Consider the following 21,277-nt stretch of genomic DNA (forward strand, 5'->3'; position numbering starts at 1 on the left):
GTTGTGTTTGCACCAAGCCAACCTCTCCACTGCCTTTCTCCTCTCCTTCTGGGTAAGAAATTCAACTGGCAGGAGGTCTGGTGAGTGCTGCTGCTGCTGCTGCTCTACCACTCTACCCACTAGTGCTTAGGAGATATGTGCTGGCTGGGGCTGATGGGACTTTTTGTTCAAAGCAACTGGAGGCCCCCAGGTTGGTTAAGGCTGCATTAATACAATAACACCAAAAAACTTGATGTTCAAGACTAGATCTTTGAAGTAATTGTCATTGAGACATTTTAAAAACTTCACAATAATAAACTAGTGTACCACTGTGACATTTTACAGGGCAAATACATCCTGCAATATTTCTCTCCCCTCTTTTGTGCTTTATGCCAGCTGGAAACAGAATAACAACTGCCGACTCTCTTTTCTCCCAGAGGGGAAATGCATATCTAAGGTTTAAGTGGTGTTACTTTTCTTGCCTCCTAGCAATATGCCACAAAGCACATCTTAACATAAGACATACTGGTCGATGCAATGCTGTTGCAAGGTCCTGAAATGAGATACATTACCATCACATCCTATGTGAGTGGTGTTTTGTAGAATAGGGAAGCTTCCCTTACAAGATGGAAGTGTGCACATGTGTATGTGTGAAAATTAGTGGCTGAGTTATATGAAAGTTGCTTTAATTGGGAGCTCAACAACGAGATATTAATAGACTGCTACCATCCATTACCCTAGGACTTCTTGTGGAACAAGGACACTCAGAACTATGACCAATATCATATGCTCACATAATTCCAATTTCGTTTCAACCTATAGTAAGTTTCAGACGAAATAATATTGAACACAATGAATTGTGTTGTTTTCTTGGTCTGAAAAATGAGTCAATGCCTGTTGAGGTTTTACCATATTATTTATAATCATGATTAACAGACTTTGTAGAGTGAGTTTATTGAGGTTGATGTAGCTATCAAATTGTGTTTACCTGATGGACACACTTTAGGACACAGAGCAGTCAGATGAGACTGGCTGGGTTTTGGTGTCAAGGTTTTCAAGTCTCAGAAATGAATGTTGGCTGTATTGAGCAATGTTTGAAAAGGTAGTCAAATGGCAGTTTGTTTTCAAGCTGAGGCCATTTACTGGAATAGCAAATGCTATACTCATTATTTGATCAATGCATTACATCTCCATTCGCTACAGTATATTTCTTCTGGGAAGAAAAAGAGAAGGGTAGCACTCACAGTTAGCAATTGGGTTTATGTTCCAAAGAGACAGTTTGTGGGAAATATTTGCAGTATGCAGTACGCTGCTAGGTTCTGCTCAGGGAATAACTGACTTCCTAAGATTAGCACGAGGTTGTCTTTGGGGGAAGCAGCAATGCCATGACCCTCATGGCAGCCATTTTGTGCTATGCCACTTTGCAATGGCTGCCATTTTGTGACAGGCAGCCATAGCACTACCTCAAAATTCAAAATATGCCAACTTCTCCAAAAAGCTTGGTAATTCCTGCACATCACATAAATAATATTACTATATATTGGAAGATGATAAACAGAATTGTTTTCTTATTTCTATTACATCCTGATTAATATAAATAGAAATTGGCTTATTGTAGAGGGGCCCTCCAAGTGTCCCTATTTTTCAGGGACGTCTCTCATTTTGAGAAGCCATCCTGGTTTCTGATTTGGTCCCAGAATGTCCCGCTTTTCCTTAAGATGTCCCTGTTTTCATTGCAGAAATGTTGGGAGGGTGTGGAGTTATACAATCCCTGAGTTGTCTGAAGGCAATCCTGTACAAAGAAGTTTTAAAAAAAAATGTTTACTGTTTTATTATGGTTTTATATATGTTGGATGCTGCCCAGAGTACTGGGGCAAACCAATAAGATGTGTGGGATATAAATAATATAAAAAATAAAATTATGAAATCGGACGTCCCTATTTTCATTGGAGAAATATTGGAGGCTATGAAATCAGTCATCCAAAGGTTTTTTCTTTTGTAAAAACTGTTAATGCAAGTAGGTTAAAGGACAAGCTTTAATGATTGTGCTTGTTTTTGGTTTTGTTCTTCTAATAGCAAGATAGACATTTTGTAGCACACGTCTCCACCAAGGTAAAGTAAGGTATTATAAGTTGTTGAAACTAATTTTATTCCCACCTCTAAATCTTTTTTGTAATGTGTAGATAATGAGGAAGTCTTCTAGTTAAACTCATTATTAGGAGAAGTCAATGTATGTTTCCCTGTAGCACTTCAGGTAATTTCATTAACTCTGTAGCATTTTCTACAGGTTTTTGCAAACTTTTAGGTTTCAGCAAGTGATCATTCATTCATACTGTCTTCTTACAGCACTATTATGTGAATGTTTACTGAGAAGTAAGTCCTATGCTTTTCAATGTGGCTTATTTCCTGGGCCAGTGATTCTCCAGCCTGCTTTCGACCAACGGTACAAATTGAGAATATTTTCTTGCATCTAATGGCTCTTTACATTTTATGGTCTTTAAGAATGTTTAATTATTGATTTAATTGTATTTTTATCAATCTGTTTACAAGCAACTGTGGCAAAAATGTGGCACCTGCATTTAAATGTAACTTCAATATGTTTGCTTCTTGGATAAAGGTTCAAAAATCTTATCTCTTAATGTTCATGTGGCATATGTTTGTTTGTTTGTTTGTTTGTTTGTTTGTTTGTTTTTGTTGTTGCTATGATTAAATAAAACATACTTTATATGTAGCTTTTATGTTCAGCTAGCTTCATTAGTTGATGGTGTTTATACAAAATAGACTCCAATCTTATAATCGATGAGGGGGGAAAATACAGTTTGGAATAATGTTAGATGCAACCTTTGCAAGGGGAAGAGCTGTCTGTCAAAATTGCTGGATCATGCTTGACATGTTTCATGGCAAGACCTTTCGGTTAAGGAAACTGATCAATATGTGTGAAATCATAGTGGGTAACCTCAGTGACAGCACTGAGTGGTATTGTTATATTGCAGGCATGTCCAAAATCCGTTTCAGGGGCCTAATCCGGCCCATCAGCCAGTTTAATCTGGCCCCTATGGCAGTTTATTTCCTGGGGTAAAATCCTTAAAAAAGGTCAACAACTTTGGTCAGCCCTCACGCATGTTCACTTCATCAAATCTGGCCCTGTTATATTGTAACGAGCCAAGTAAGAACTATGTTGCTGTCCAAATGCAAAATGATGACGATGTTGATTAAGAGGATAATTAAATTTCCATACCACCCTTCATCCGAGGATCACAGGGCAGTTCACAATATAAAAGCACAAAAAATGCATAACATAATGACAAACAAAAACAACCCTCCCCCCCCCCCCGTTCACATTTAGCAATTTGGTTAAAGATCAAGATGAAGGAAAATATTAAAAGTCCCCCTTCCTTCAGCTGCCTCACTATGAATTACTACAGAACCTACTTGTGCATAGTGATGTTTTTAGGTGCCCCTGACTCTTCATCTCTCACATTTGACACCATCAGCATTTTGGGACCAGCATATCCTTATTCTGTGCTATTGCAGGGTCAATTTATGTTTTCCACATGGTGTATGATACATAAGTCATACATTTAGAGGAAAAAGGAGAGGAAAATGCAAAATTCTAAATTGCGGTGTTCTTTGGCTTCTTTGTCTGGAGTTTTAGAAAGCCATATATTCTCTTTAATTGAATTATAGTGTCTGCTGTGTTAAATGGTCCAGCAACTAATTCATGTCAGGTTCTAGAGACTTTTTTTTTTTAATTGGCAGTGCTAGAACATGCGAAAATTTTTCATATTATATGTGAAAAAAGACATGCTTATTTGTTCCATAGTCCTCTTCCACTTTCCTCCCCCTCTGAGACATCTTTCTATTCAGCACGTACATCCTATTAAGCATCAAGCACATTTTGTGTACAGCATGGTTATTTTGAATTGGCTTTTAATATAATAGTTGCATGAAGAATTGTATCAAGTGACCTACCAACCATAATTACAGAACCGCTTTCATAGAACAACTAAGGTAGCACATTGGTCAGAATAAGTATTGAAAAAAGAGATAGTTCCAGGTTAAGAATGAACAATAAATCCTAGGCCTGTGACTGTGTGACAGGAGTTGCCATTCTATGGCTTCATCCCATAACACTACAATAATATTTGAATGCCTATAAAGTACCATAAAGTAGTATATAGCACCATAAAGTAGGTCTCATCCTGCGGTGCTGATCAGATGGGAAGGACCTGCACAATCCCCCGCCAACCCCACCCTCATGCACGCACATGCATATTGTACTGAACATGTAACTTTTTTGCAGCAATGTGGGATAAATACATGAAAAAAACATGTCCTTGGTGCTTCTAGGGTCAGACATGAAGAATCCTATAGTCCCCTACTAATCAAAACTCTCACGAATTGAATTAACATCTGATGGTTTGGGTCCTTCAGTAAATGAAGTCTTGCTCTGCTATGTCCACAGCCCCCTGATGGCACTGTGACATGAGGACCATAAATAATCCTGCTGGGCCTTCCATGTTAGTGGAGGTTTAATATCCAAAGAGACACATGAGTTCCTCCAACAAAATGTGCTGATTAATTAGGTAATTTAGTGCCTCCCATATGTATTGGCAAATGTCCTTCGTCTAGAGCAGGCATCCCCAAACTCAGCCGTCCAGATGTTTTAGGACTACAACTCCCATCATCCCTAGCTAACAGGACCAGTGGTCAGGGATGGTGGGAATTGTAGTCCCAAAACATCTGGAGGGCCGAATTTGGGGGTGCCTGGTCTAGAGTGTCCTGCAATATACAGAGTAAACTCAGGTGCTTGTCAAATTTCAGTCTCTGTCCAGACTAGTGCAGCAAACTACATAAGGGATATTTTAATTTGCTTTCATTCAAAGAAATGGTGGAAGTAATCATTTTAGGAAAACTGGTGGTTCCCAACTGCACTTGAAAAACTGAATGAAAGGGCTATCCTGGAGACACGGATAATTGGAACCACTGGATAGATATACCCATCAAGTATTCTGCATGTCTTCCCTTTCTCTTGGGTTTTTAGATCAGCCAGGAGGTGGGGCAGAGACTTGGGCCTGGAAATGGACTGGAAGGCAGTGAAGATGTTAAAAGTACTGGCATAATGGACTCATATTGCCCAGTCCCAATAATCTCCCTTGCCGCCATATTCTGCACTAACTGCAGCCTCTGGATTATTTTCAAAGGCAGCCCATACAAATAATGCATTAAAGGAGTCTAGAAGGGAGTTTAATAAGGCACGGATGACTGTAAACCCAGTAAACAAGTAGGGCTGCACTTGGTGTATCAGTCTTAGCTGTTAACAGCACTCTGAGCCACAGAGGTTGCTTATGGATCTAGGGACAAAAAATCAGCTGCCCTCACCTACTCCTCCAGGTCCTCCAAACATACCTTTTCCTGAAAAGGGTGGATTTGTTCACTGCCTTTCATATTATTATACTGTATACAGATACGCTCATTGTAGATCCATATTAGAACACAGTGGTGTGCTTCAATTTTATTGACAAATAGAATTAGTTAATTAACAGCCTGCCTTTACAGTACTGGTTTTCCATTGCTGCAGTTGCTGTGAGTCTAGAGAGGAAAGCTCTGTTCACTTTAAATGAGCTACTGGCTACCACTATTAGAATTCTAAGGGAAACAAAACCAGACATATAAAAAATCAGCATTCTCTCTCTCTCTGTGTGTGTGTGTGTGTGTGTGTGTGAGAGAGAAAGAGAGAGAGAGAGAGAGAGAGAGAGAGAGAGAGAGAGAGAGAGAGAGAGATCCAGCTGTTCGAGATAAGATGTACCTTTTCGTCTCCCCTCATAATCATTTAAAACGTGCATACAGATCAGATATGTGCTTATTGACATTGAAAAGCATCCACCTTGAGGAGGGAAGTTTATACAGTATTTGTTGGACAACAGACTTGTTCTTTGTAACACTGAAGAAATGCAAAAGGTTCACATGTCAGAATGCCTTTCTCTAGCAGCAGCAGCATAAGTGCAAACCGTGATGCAAATGTTACTATAGAAACTACTTTTTTCAATTTAAACTCCATAAACAAGCTTGCAGAACACAGGTATGCTTCGGATTCATAAGGTGCAACTGTCTGGCTTTACATTTACCTTGCACTTTTCTGCACATGCATATTTACTTTGTATTAAGGCACTTGATACCTATTATTTTTCTTAGTTACCAGTATTAGAGCTAAAAAAAAAAAAAAAAAAGAAAGGACAGGGGAAGGCTAGATTAGAGTTTATTACGAAGGATGTGACCTGTTCCTGTGCTCCCATGTGTGAAGAGAGTGAAAATGTCCAAGGCTTATTTTTTTGGCAGTTCACAGTTGACAGAAATGTGAAGATAATGTGTTCTCTGAAAAAATTAGAATTAAAAAAATATATGCTTCCCTATGTACTCTCCCCAGTAGCTGTATCTTTAGGAAGACACTATTTTAGAAACATTTTTGCTTCTTCCTACAGAATGATTCCATTTTTCTCCCTGAACAATAACCTCAGTGTCACCAACCTGGAACCCCTGGGCACCTGTGCAGGCCTTCACTGGCACACCTGGGCAGGGACTCCAGACTCCAAGCTTTTAGAGGGTTTTTTTTTTTGAGGGGGGTTGGAGTAAGTCTCTAGCCCTTCTAAAAAGAAAATTAGAAAATGTGCAGGTACATATCCCTATGATTTCGGTGAACTTAGCCAGCCTCCCTATTGCTGTTTTTAATCAATGAATGAAATCAGAGTTGTGATGGACACCAGGCAGTAGGAGTCCCTTAAGTCCTAAAGGACTGCTGTTTCTCCATCCTCCTTAGTGGTCATTTTCTGCTTTTGTGCTGCAATCCTGGGAGATTACAAGGTCTAGAAATGTCCATAGTTGGCTTTGCATTTCCCCCTAGCAAACAGAATGTATCTGTCCTTTGATGGGTTCATGTGACAGCACATAGTCCCTAGAATGCTGCTACACAAATACCACTACACAGCTAAGGGGGTTAAACAACCCCTGCTCCCCGCCAAAGGCAAATGTGAAAATGTTGCAAGGAGACTTAGCGATGTGACTTGCCTGCAGAAACCAAAGACCACACACTCATTAAGAATTAGCTGTATAGTTACAGTGGGGGGGGGGATATTTTATCCCCTGCTAAATTTGCCCATTTGCCCTGTGACGAAGAAATAACCAGTCCATAATTTTAATGGTAGGTTTATTGTAGTTGTGAGAGACAGAATAACAACAGGACACAATAAACCTGCCACTAAAATTATGGATGGGTCATTTATTTGTCAGGGGGCAAACGGGCAAATTTAGCAGGGGATCAAATACTTTCCCCCCTCACTGTAACTGTCAGTTCAATGGCATTCATATCTAGTCAGAAGTTTAATGGCAGTAACTTCCAGGTAAGAGATGGTAGCCTAGGATTTGGTTTAGGGTTGGTTTTGGTAGGGAAACAAGGTTCTTGTGCCTTTAAAAACAGTATGGCAGGCAGAAATTCAGCAAGCAAGTGAAGCCTTTCCTGGTATGGAAAAACAATTGTGAGAAAAGCTTCACTGCAGTGACTGCAATTTCTAATTTTGTGTTATGCCATGCCCCCCACAGCAGCTATTTTGTGGCAGGTACCCACTGCACGTTCTGAAAATTATGAAACTGGTCCAGTTTGGTGATCTCTGACCAAGAGCAATGGATAATTTTGAGTTTCAGTGCCTCCTGGTGTTCCCTAGGTGTCTCTGTGCAGCCTAGGCCACTTTCTTATTTACCTTTTTTCCCCATAATGGTTCATAACTTCCCCTGCTCACCATTCAGTTTGGAAATCTGGTCAGCTAACCATGCTGTTTTCCCCCAAATAGTAGAAAATTTCTTCATTAGTTCCAAGCCCAACTGAGAGTGTGATGGGGTCTGGATTCTGCCCCCAAACCCTTTACCTGGATGATGCTTCAGCAGCATGAAGGATCAGAGAGGCCTCAGTCTTTTTTAATTCAAGCACTGCAGTCAGTTCCTTTTGCTTTATCCTTTTTCTCTGTTTATATGAACACATATCATTGCTGCTATTCATCCTGCAGATCAAATCCCAAGAAACATAAGGAAGAAGCATGTGTGTCCAAATAATACAAGATTTTCTGCATCCATCTCCTACTTTGGGCAAGGTTTGCTATGTCATATGCTTGATGTCTTCCATTTATGCTGAAAGCTTTATTGTCCACCTATTCTGGAAATTGAGAGGTTTTCCAAATATTTCCCCTGAATAAGTATCTCTGTGTGTTCACATTAAGAAGTTCCGCAAGGCTTTTTCTATATGCTTTGTACTTGCTAATCTGCATACCAGTTTGCTAAAGTGAAAATGTAACTTGGGAGTAATCGCAAACCAGTGAAATGGTGACTGCATATATCTGTTACTAATTAAAGGGGAAAGAATGATAAAACCTGGGGAAACACTGCAGTTTATGAGTCAACCTATTTTGGACTCGAGTCACAGACAGTTATCTAATTCTGTTATCCCTGGTAATTCAACAAGGGTTTTGCATCATATCTATGTAATGCAATGAATACATTCATTAAAAAAAATATTTTTGCAGGATGTTCATACCATTCCCTGACTGAAGTTTCCACTGAAGTCGACATTTGGGCTCATCCAAAGCACTCTCCTCCTTTGTGCCGTTTTCACACACAGAGCAGAGTGGCTGCTTACAGTCCTGCTCAATAAATGTTAATCTCATAGGTGTCTTCATGGTTCATCACTGTCCTGGGGACATTTCTTATCCACTCTGCCAGAAGTTATATTTCCTTGTTGTTTTCATTCTGGCCTTTATTAACGCACTGCTAGACATGTCTGTCAAAACTCTGCTTCTGGCTCTGTTATAAATAGATCAGACTAGGGATTCTATGTTGGATTAGTTTGGTTAAAAAGAAAAACAGATATGGTGAAATAAAAAGAGAATTCCCGCGATGCCTAGATCCAGGTTTTGGGGCAAGGACTCTTTGGTTGAACAGCCCCAGCAGAGACTTAAAATCACAAAATATGCAGCAAAGTAAAGCATGGAAATATAGACTGTTAGATGTTCAAACTATCCCTTCTAAGTTGCTTCCAAAGTTCCTGACTTCCCTTAGCATACAAAGAGACCACACATTTGGTAAGTTAAAAATGGTTTACTTACAAACTCATCAAAGGCCAGATTCATGTGCTTTTCCATACAACAGCAAGAAAAGACAGGCAGTATAACTTAGGTTCTAAAATGGTGAAAGTTTCCAAATTATTTGTATAGAAACACAAGGATGGCTGGCTTAAGCCACCTGGTCTAAGCTTGGAGCATCCAACTTAGACCACCTTACTGGTAGAGTTCTTATAGTAGAAAGTGAAAGTACAGAGTTTGGCAAGCCTTCCTCCCAAGGTGTTCTTTCACTTTCACTCCATAAGGAAAAATAATATGTTTAAAGGCAATATAATCCACTTCATGATGCTAGAGGTCCTGTTTATTGATGAGAGAAAGTGTGGCTTCTCCCTCTTAATTGCTAGTGCCCATATTTTTGCATTAATTTCCCCATATTTTATAAAGCCTACAGAATTTGTGGCACCCAAACAGCCGCCAGCCAGCCAGCATGCTGTGATTCAGTTTAATACTAAGTGTGATTTCAGGTTAAGCCTGCAAATAACCTTCTCTTAAAAGGCTACAATTCTACATACACTCGTCCAGCAGCAAGTGCAACTGAACACAATAGACCTAAATCCCAAGTGTAAGTTTGGACTGCACAACTATTGCAACCCACAGACTGGGCTTTTTCATCCATCCTCCTTTTCCCCCTCAGCAGATGGCCTGAATAAGTCCTGTGAACTTGAGTAAAAGGTAAAGGTAAAGGGACCCCTGACCATTAGGTCCAGTCACGGACGACTCTGGGGTTGCAACGTTCATCTCGCTTTATTGGCCGAGGGAGCCGGCGTACACTTCTGGGTCATGTGGCCAGCATGACTAAGCCACTTCTGGTGAACCAGAGCAGCGCACGGATTCGCCATTTACCTTCCCGCCGGAGCGGTACCTATTTATCTACTTGCACTTTGACATGCTTTGAACTGCTAGGTTGGCAGGAGCAGGGACCGAGCAACGGGAGCTCACCCTGCCGCGGTGATTCGAACCGCTGACCTTCTGATTGGCAAGCCCTAGGCTCTGTGGTTTAGACCACAGCGCCACCCGCATGAACTTGAGTATTTTCTCCCTACTTTGTGATGTTTCCTTTAGACGCACCAAAGGTCTAGTACTACTATTGATGTTCACTGCTTGGATCTAGCACTGAAAAGGCATACCAAGTGATTCCCATAAACATGTCTTACTCGCTTTCCTGCCTCCACAATGTTTTCAAATACTGCTTCTAGCATGTAAGTCTGAGTCTCGCCAGTAGTGAAAAGTGGGTTGGTCTTGCACTGCCACCTCAGCAGCTGCCTTACGATTGTTTTCGTCTTGCGAACCTAAAATGGAAGTGCAATATCTAAGAATGCTACAACTGGTCATGGGATGCTTGGATCATGATATACAACTCAAGGTATTGTGACCACAAAGGGAACATCCTCAAGCATGCAGATGCTAGGCGTCATTGCAAATCCGTTGATGGTGGCTTCAGTACATGGTATTTATGGTTCACAATAGCCTGCTTGGCTTAAAGTAAAAGGTTTATTGATGGAACAAGGTCAAGTACGAAATGATTTGCAAACTGCTTTGAGGTTTTAGTACAGTCAAAAGGTATATTATTTTGTGAAATAAATAAATGCACAGAATAGTGCATTTGCAGGATAGTCATCTAGCATGGTGCTTGTACTTCTTGTACCTTAATTTCTTGTACCTTTTCAATGCAGAGCTATGGCAATTGTTCCGTCAGCATTTCCACTTGCCAGACTGAACAGTCCCCCTCTCCTTGCCCTGCACGCTGCTCTGGGGGGTTCTCCTCTTCTGACCCCTCCCAGAGCCACTTTGGGGGTGGGTGAGAGGATGGGCAGGGAAAGCCCTGTTTTGCTACTGGAATTTCTTGAACCGGGTTAATAATGATAATTTTATTATTTATACTCTGTCCATCTGCCTAGTTGTCCCAGCCACTCTGGGCAGCTTCCAACACATATAAAGAACATAAGAAAACATCAAAAACTTCCCGATACAGGGCTGCCTCCAGCTGTCTTCTAAAAGTTGTGTAGTTCTTTATCTCCTTAACATCTGATGGGAGGCCGTCCACAGAGAGGGTGCCACTACCGAGAAGGCCCTCTGCCTAGTTCCCTGTAACTTCACTTCTCACAGTGAGGGAACTGCCAGAAGGCCCTTGGAGCTGGACTTTAGTGTCCAGGCTGAAAGATGTGAGAGGAGATGCTTCTTCAGGTATACAGGGCCAAGGCTGTTTAGGGCTTTAAAGGTCAATACCAACACTTTGAATTGTGCTCAGAAACGTACTGAGAGCCAGTGTAGATCCTTTAGGACTGGTGTTATATGGCACCAGCAGCCACTCCCAGTCAGAAGTCTAGCTGCCACATTCTGGATTAGTTGCAGTTTCCAAGTCACTTTCAAAGGTAGCCCCATGTAGAGCGCATTGCAGTAGTCCAAGTGGGAGGTAACCAGAGCTGTACCACTCTGGCGAGACAGTGTGTGGGCAGGTAGGGTTTCAGACAGTGTACCAGATGGAGCTGGTAAACAGCTGTCCTGAACACAGAAGTGACCTGTTCTTCCATGGAGAGCTGTGAATCTGCTAGCAGAACTCGTTCGTTGAATCTGCTCCATTGTGTTTATATATTTTTCCCCCTGTATCTTTTTATCTGTTGTAAGCCATTTTGAGATCTTCTGATAGTAAGTGGTCTTTAAACGGAAATAAGAAAGAAAGAAAGAAAGAAAGAAAGAAAGAAAGAAAGAAAAGTCAGCTTAATAGCACATGGTGTGAATATATCGTTAAAACCCAGGAAGGGAAAAACCTGGAAAACTCCAGTAAGCTCATGTCTTAATATACCCTGGGTGTTATTAAACCCTACACCATAATGAATTTTAATAGTCCTCAAACTGGTGCAGAAAGATTTGATCATATCGGTGTATGGAATTATGTTTATGCTGCATCTTCAGATCTGAATCTTGCAAAGTGCTCTGTGACCTTATTCCATCAAGGAACCTTTACTTAAAGCCAAGCTCTTCTTGTTGTCAGGCTGTTATGAACCATAAGTATCTTGTACTGAAGCCTTCTCAATTGCTTTGCGATGATGCCTAGCATCTGTTAAATACGTGGTGATTGTTTGTTTGGTGATTGCTCAGAGCAGTGCTTGAGCTTAAGAAACTCAACCTCATTTCAAGACAAGTTCAATACTAAATAGGCAAGAAAAATGGGGTGGGAGGACAGGAGGATACGGATCTCAGAAAGCGTTTGTTTTGCTAGAGATGTACCACCTTGCAGAAGAAACAGATTGAAACCTTTTATGCTGATCTTTGAAGTACATGTTAATATGCATCTGAGTTTTTTTGGAAATAGTGCACCTTTCACACCTCTTCATTGTCAGTCCTTTCCCTCAGCTATAACACTGCCTTTATTTTTCTTAAAGAAAGAAAGAAAATCTCTCAGTTGTATTTCTGCAGTAATTGAAGTTCTGTTCCTGAGAAAATGAAAGTCTGTTGGCCATGCAGATGGAACTATGGATATGTTAGCCATGTAAATTAAGCCACATTGTAATGAAATACATTTTTAAATATAATTGAAAGTCATTGTGAAATACAAATGAGTATGGTCTTGCTAATTTGATGCTGTGTGTCTCAGTGAAGCTATGAAAAGAACATTTAAGCTCTCCTCACTTTCTCTAAGGTAGACCAGTTTAGAAGCAGTGCTATAGGCTGCATTCAGACATGGCATTTACAGTGTTACACAGGAGTTTTGCTGATTATCATGCTAGCAGTCTATTCCAATTTCTAACATTCTATTTACTCTGCAATACCTGTTGCATTATGGAAATGGGGCTAAACAAAAGCTGTGAAGCACATGCCTGCCCTTGCTATATAACTGCCATAGGAGTGAGACTAGTTATGTGAGTGACCTGTCCAGTGTTCTACCACCACCACCACCTCCTTTTTACCACCAACTCTGGGGCATGCAGGTTGCTATCACACCAAAGCTAAGAACTGGATCAAATAACATCACCTTTTACCAGATGTCCCCCTTTCCCAGGGACAGTCCCCGGATTTACAAACTAGTCCCCATACAAAATCCCGGATTCATTGAAAAAAATGTGTCCCCGGATTCATTGAAAAAAATCTGGTAACCTTATTTTAAGGGCAGGTGAGAGACATTTGCTTCCATCATCATGGTTGTTTTGTTACAGTTCTTGACCACCTTCTAGCTGCTTGGAGGTACACATATTTGCAGCAATTAAGACACCCAGTCTTATTACTTATCCTCATTGCAGGGAAATTCTGTATCTTGATATAGAGCAAATTGGAGCCTTTGCTCATGTTTAAAATGTGGATACTGGGGAAGGGTGAGCTGGGGATAATATATATACAATCACCTGTGCACCCAGGACCATGGGGATATCATATAAGATGTACATGAGGTCCTGAAGCTCTTGGTTCCTTCACAGTCCGAAAGTTTCAAAGTCATAATTTTGTAAATACATGGAAGTGATACAGGGTTAAAAACTAGCACTCAGTCTGATAAGTAACTCCCCCCCCCAAAAAAAATATTGTTCTGTTGAATTCCTCAGAGGGTGCTTACCATGAGAAGAAATGAGGAGATGCACTTCCCCATGGATTATTTGGCGTGTGAGTTAATTTAAGTTCCTCCATGTGCAGCCGCTCGCATCAGGAGAGCACCTAATCAATCATCATCTCCCTGATTTTAAGTTGTGGTCTAGCATGGGGGAAGAACTGTGTAAGAACTGTAGGAAGATTAATGCTATTTTAGAGTTTGTATTAGCCCTGAATATGTCTGGAAAATCAGAGGCAATCGTTTACATACTTATGCTGATTAAATATCAGGGAGTTTGGGTAAGAGTGCAAGGATGAAATTATTTGATTCCTTGTTATAAAAATGATTAATGGGTGGGTGGGGAGAAAGGAATGGATCAATCCGACGTTTTAACTGAATGGAGAAGCCCCAGAACATTTTAAACATCCAGAGCATTTCATTTGCAATACAAATGTTAGCTTTTATCCAGCAGGGATTAACAGAGTGGCAGGGCCAGCTTGGGATCCAATTGATCCTGGACCAGCTGAGACCTCTCCACACCTAGAACGCCCCATTTCAGGTCCCAAGCTGGCCCTGTGAGATCTAGGCCAGGACTGCACACCAAGAGAAGGAACTAAGTGCCCTCATCTCAAATCTCGCTATATGTACAGTACAGTGGTACCTCAGGTTACATGCGCTTCAGGTTACATACGCTTCAGGTTACACACTCCGCTAACCCAGAAATAGTGCTTCAGGTTAAGAACGTTTCTTCAGGATGAGAACAGAAATCGTGCTCCAGCGGTGCAGCAGCAGCAGGAGGCCCCATTAGCTAAAGTGGTGCTTCAGGTTAAGAACAGTTTCCGGAACGAATTAAGTACTTAACCTGAGGTACCACTGTATAGGCAATCCTCCAAAGGTTTTTTTAGAAAGTAAAACAAATGGGTTTTGCACCTCGTTCCCCAACTTCTACTGGTATGATGCCACTTGAGTGGTACCGGTATATAAGAAAAATCTGCATATTTGATATTTGTCTCCTTGAAACTAAGCATCCTTGAAAAACACAATCCAGTAGGAATACTGAATCACTTTATAAATTGACATGATGTGAGTGAGAGGCACAGCTTTGTAATTCTTTCTGCTACACTATAATACGTGAATACGTGGGTATTTAGGCATACTGCACTGTAAAGCTATGGCCAAAAGTACTTGAATGGAACACCATTTAATTTCTTAACAAATGTTGCTATGGCTTAAAACCAGCTTTTTTTCTTCCCACCAGGCTGCCTTGTTTGGGGAGGGGGGAGCATGAGAAGGTATGCGTTTACAAGAGACAGATATACTTATTGTATTTTATGCCATTATGTTAATACACAGAATTTGCATTGGTTTTAGTTCTGGATATTATTGCAAATAAAAACTGAGTTAATGAACTTCAAACAGGTATGTTGACTGAGTGGGAGAAAGAGACTTTCAAAACTGAACATTTAAACATTTGTGCAGTCTTATTTCCTATTAGTAAGCATTTGTGGATCCCTTTCAGACGAGAACTGTGTGGCCAAAGCACACTGAAGATATTGAATATTTTAATATCAAACACTTGCTGTGAACATTTACAATCTTCCACTGAAGAAAGAGGCAGCTACAACAGAGTAACATTATTTCTTATTCATTTTATTGGAATAAGAGTGCAAACTAATTTACTCACGGCAATTAAGTCTGGTAAATGAATCAACTTAAATAATAGCTGTAGGTATTTAATAGCTATTGCTATAAAGAATGGGTGCAAAGTAATTCCCCACCATTGCAGATTAAAATATAACAATTGTGTACAGCTTCTTACCAGAACTGACAATGCGAATGTCTGGTTTGCGTTCTTATAATTTTCAGAGGATAACACAAGTAAGCAATCCTGAATCACATCTCATGATTATTTGTTAGATTGCTTGCCCATCTTTCACCATGATGTACCAGGGTGGGTTGCAACAATTTAAAAATAAAATATTGTTGCACATCACCCCAATCTCTGAGTGGTGTGAGGTTCCATGGGTTCCAGGCGCTTACCTGAGGTTCGGTTTCCTTGAACTGAGGGAGAGCAGAGATGATGGTATCTTTATGATATAATGTTTATTTACACATACATGCAACCTGAGCCTAAAATGGAGGGACTCAAAGCATTAACACCCCAGAAGGTCTTGCTTCTTCCATAGCCACTGAAATATACTCGGAGTCGAGAATGGATTTCAAGCTCTTTATTCAGCTCATAGTGGTGAGGAGGAATGAAAGTTCCCCCACAATATCTGCTTTATATACATTATTTACACAATGGGCCGCACGTGATTGGCTAATCCCAGAATTCTCCTGTAGGCCAATCAGGTTGCGGATTCACTTCCACCTAGAGCTGGATTGGGTGGCTACTGCAGACCAATCATACTGCTGCATTGTTCTAGGACCAATCAGACTGCTGCATTCTGAATCCTATTGTTCTAGGACCAATCAGACTGCTGCATTTTGGATCCTATTCAACTCAGTACATAACAGCCACAGTCTTGGATTCAAGCAGAAATTAAGCATGGCTCTCATTCTCTGTTTCTGCCAGCAGTCTGCTTCTAGCTCAGCACACACCAGTCCAACTATGGCTTTTGTCCTTCTAACTACCAGCCCACCTATTTGCCTTCTGGCACAAAGCAACTTCCTTATACTAACACCCCATACTTAGGGCCATTGTAGCCCTGGCCTGGCTAATTCAACAATGGGATCCTTCATTAGACTCCACACACATACAAACTCACAAAAATATAAAAAGTACTTAAAACAATTAACAAGAAAAAAGCTTAACCATTAATTTTAATGAATCCAAAATGTTCTCAAAGGTCCTAATTCAGAGAAAGTTAGTGTGATTCAGGGCTTATCCACACCTGTGTTTGCCTCACTGCTTTCCCCCAGGGAAACCTGATCTTTAGCGTTGAATTGGAACAAACAGCAATGGGGTTTTCTGTAGAATGCCATTTGTTCTGATTTAGCACCAAAGAGTGTGTTTTTTTCTGGGGAAATGCAGCTGGGCAAAGGCAAAAACCACTTAGACCCATGCCTAGAAAGTGCAGGAGAAGCAGAAAAACCACTCAGAACCCATGCTTTCTAGGTACGGGACAAGCCAAAGTTGTGTCTGATCTAGAGCCATGGCTTATTTAGAATTCTAAGCTTTAACATTTTTTATGGGAGCAGACACTTAACAGCTTGCAGCACCTCTGCCAAAACATTTGCACTGGCTGCCCATATGCTACCAGGCCACGTTCAAGGTTCCCCTATTAATACACAAAGCCCTAAACAACTTGGGTCCCGGATACCCTAAAGACCGCCTGAACCCTTGTATCCCAACTCAGTCACTAAGGTCATATGGATGAGTGCTGTCAGTTGTCCCCACCACCTCCAGTCTGAACAGTAGGAAAGTTGCAAATATGCTTGCTTGAAGCACACCGTTAGTTGCATGCATACTACAAGTTTCCCTCCTTTTTTGTTCTGAGTTAGTACTTAACTCAGTTAGACCTGCTCTGCTCTACCTCACAAGATAAAGTGCCACAACCAGCTTTGAAACTTGAAATAGTTGTGTGATGTGACACAGAAGTTGGAGTTAGTGTTGCTATTTGGCAGGTGTGGGTGGGTGTGGGTGTGCATGTATGAGAGAGTATAAAATATGGACTGGGCATGAACAATCTTTTTGACATGTAAAATGATTTGCTTTGGTTACAGTCTTTGTTTCTGCACCTCTTTTTATTAACAGGCCAATCACATCACATTATCCAAATCACATTAGTTCCAAATTATACAGCCGAATTTTAAATTTTGTTGGGGGTACCCATACATCAAGCTTCGGACGAGTCCAAACATCACTTATATTGCTGCATTAATTAAACAGTTCTATCCAGTTCAATCCAGATAGTCCTTTATTACATTCTTCATCTTCTTGTTGTTATCGTATATTCCTTTCTTGGCAATCTCTGATAATTTTCACAAGCAGATTGGAAACAGACATGCTCTGTGTGGGTTTTGTACTCTCCAAAGATCATATCGCTCAGGGACAGCCGCTGTTCCTCGCTTCCATAAAAAAAAATATTAATCTTCAGTCTGTCCTTTACTTTTCTCAAACTTGCCCAGTATATCAGGAGGCTCTGTCAGGTCAAAATTACATTCCAGCAATCCTTCTCATTCCAATGGTCCTGATTCTCCTCCCCCTGTCCTTCTTTCTCCGGCAAGCCTGTCTTGGCGAGACGCCATTTTTTGACTGCGTCATAGAATTTTCCTCCGTTCTCATTTACCAATCCTTTCTTTAGCTATAATCCATCCCACACAGTTCTTAACTTCCTGCTTGTGATTAGTAAAACGCAATGATCTTGTTTCTTTCTGGGGTGAAGGGTTATTAATATCACATGTTTCTGCACCTCTTTTCAGTGGATAGAATAAACTATTGTTGCTCCTCTTCTTTCTGAAGTGCATTTACATGGTTGAACCTCCTCAACCTATATCTCTCTACTTCTTTTTGCTAGGCTATGCACGCATAGTTCTCTCAGCCTTTAACTTGTTAATTTGTTTGGAGTATTTATTTTCTCCCTTCCTCTTACACAAATTCCTGTGGATGCTCATGGGGTTGAGAATTTTATTAGAGCCAGTGCAAAACAGCTTCTGGTTTGTGCCTGGGCATAGCTAAAAATTACTAACGGAACACAAAGTGAAACTAAACGAAAGCACATGCCTTGCCCCAAAGCAAGGGGTAGAACCTTTTTGGCCCACTGGACCAAATCTTTATCTCTCCCCCTCCAAACTGTGGTGGTCAACTTTGACAGGGGAGCAGTGCCACCCACCTGTCAATCATTATATATAATGATGGTGTTAGGTGACTGATAGGGGGACAAGACCTGTTAAAGTTAACCCATGGGATTGGGGAAAAGCTCTGCCTATTCCTTCAGGGAATACGCTGACAAAACAACATGTTTGTCATGGCCAGAGGCTAGTACAATAAAGTTATTTGGAATGGATTGGACAAAGCAACAACCGGCAAAATTGAAATCTCTGCTCACCAGCTGATGAGAAGAGTGTTCAATCCTGTGAGATACAGAGGCCAGCTTTGTAAGCTAGATTGAATACTGCCACAGTGCCCATCAGCTGGTATTACCCAGTGCCATCAGCTGATAGACAGGTAGGTGTGGTTTGGGAGAAATGGTCCTGTGGGCCAACTTGGACCCTCTGGTTGGCCATGACTGGCATTGGAGCTGAAGATTCCCTACCTAAGGGGTCAGGTCAAAATTACTATATAGTAAGGCAACACCCCCAAATTCCCAAATGCAAGCAATACATTAATTGCTGGTCTTAACACCATTGCGTGGTCCCTATGACCCTATTCCATTTTCCTAGCAAGTTGCACTATGACAATTCATGACTGCTACAATTGGATTAGTAACACTGCTTATAGTTATAGGTTTAAAATGCTGAGAATTAATCTTAAATGCATTTTTGTTCATCTTGAATGCAGCTAAGAGTGGGATGTTCAGACCTTGTTTAATGTTTTCCATCATTCTGCAATAGCATGTCTGCTTTCTAATGCTGAGCATACAGCATGGATAGCATTGTTATATAGTTTAATCACTGGATGGCACTGGCCTAAACTGTATCTGCATAGTCAGGAGTTTCCCATTCACAAGGAGTTTGCTACTGTGTTATTTTTTCATGAAAATGAAGTTGTTCGTCTAGCTTCCTCAAATGATGTGTTTTGTAAGCATTGCCTTACACATATCATGACTAATACCTTCTGTGTATTGAGAGCATCTAAAATGACTAAGGACTTTTGAGTCACAGCATCACATTATTGACTAATGTTCAGTTTATTATCTGGTACAACCTGAAAAGCTTTCTCCCTAGGTAGTTACATCATTCATCTTGTGGGAATGTTCAGGATGGCAGGAGAGGATATATTGTTTATTAATAACCTTCCTAACTTGTGCTAGCAAGTTCCTTTACTTAGCAGAGTTTACATTCCCCTTCTCATGCACAGCAGAAAACTAGTTGCAAACTCGTGTGAGTTTCTTAAGACAATACACAATTCAATCTGGCTTGTCCAGATTGAAATGTGTTCTAATATTTTCCTGGTAAAACCCCTTGAATCCCTCCTAAAAGAATAAAGACACCACAGTCTTATTCATAAGCAATAAAAAGAAAGTTTACTCATGATCAGGCAGAGCACAGTGTGATCACTGAAAGCAGGCTTAAGACTTAAATATACAAACAGGTTTACCCCATATGTGGGTTGACCTAGTGACTGCAGTTAGCAGTCCGGGAAGTTCGCAGGATGAAAGGAAGATGGAAAACAGAGAGAGTGGCAGAATGCCTTGTCCTTTTACCAGGTCTGGAAAGATCATGCCCACCACCCACTAGTCACATGCAAGGAAGTATGCTCCAGGCCAGGAGGAACAGTAAGTTTCAACTGGCTGGACCAAACATTCCCTTACATGTCCACTCTAGCAAAACAAGGAATGTTGTATTTGACTGTTCCCAGTGGATTACATCCCACACATCTTATATTTGTGCATTTGGTTTTTCCTTACTGTATAGAACAGGTAGTCTGTTAACAAGTTAGCAAGGCACTCCACAGTTCACAAATTTCATTGAGCATATGTGTAAATATTTCCAGCACACTATTGCTAATATTGATGAAACTGAACAGCAAGCAAAATTTGCTCTATTGAATGTAGAGTACAAAACTATCAGAAGAAGTCAGAGACTATGAAAAAACCAATGATGGGACGGCACCTTTAGACAAAATTTATCCAAGAGACAAATTTAGGGTAAATTCATTTATTCCTGTCATGGATGCTCTTAAAGCCAACCAAGACAGAAAAGCAACAGGTTGTAGGAATCCAGCTGGCAATTTTTCATTTTTGGTGAATTTTGCTATCAACAGATTCACAATGGTGGCGATATGTTAATGCAAGAATATCCAAAGAATGTTAACCTTAGTCTGGTCAGTGAACTCTTGCACTCCCAACCATATGTCAAACAAGCTCATCCAGAAAATGAAAATTTTAGCTACCAAGATATATGTATCAAATAATATTCCAGGAGAAAATTTGGACAGGTTTTCCAAATGCAGAAACAATTTTCAGATTTTTCCTGTGTTTAATGGTTACAAACTGTACTGGTGAAATATCATTTTCTAAACTAAAAAAGGATAAAGTATTATCTGTCAACAATGTCCCAAGATCGCTTGTCTGATCTAAGAATTCCCTGCAAAGAAAATTATAAACTGTGACTTACCAATTTTAATGATATAATTGAAAAAAGATCTTGTAGTTCCTCAAAATATTTTGTTTCAGTTGCCATTTTGTTCCTACCTCTACCCTTTACATGATACTGAGCATGCTTGCCCTATGCGATGGTCAGGTCCCATTGACCTGAAGGGACTGAACCGCTTTACGCACAACCCTTTTTAATGACTTAGCTAAAAGTAACTAAATTTCTCAATGAAATTTAGGCTTTTTACTGGCTATTAACAAAAAGTTCCCAGCGCTCAAACCAATTGACTGTCACGATGGGACCACCCTTCAGTGGCGCTGTCATCACTTCTTATTTAATTAACTCTTGATCCACT

This window comes from Podarcis liolepis (genome assembly GCF_965112155.1).
Source record: "Podarcis liolepis genome assembly, chromosome: 6".
Classification (NCBI taxonomy): Eukaryota; Metazoa; Chordata; class Lepidosauria; order Squamata; family Lacertidae; genus Podarcis; species Podarcis liolepis.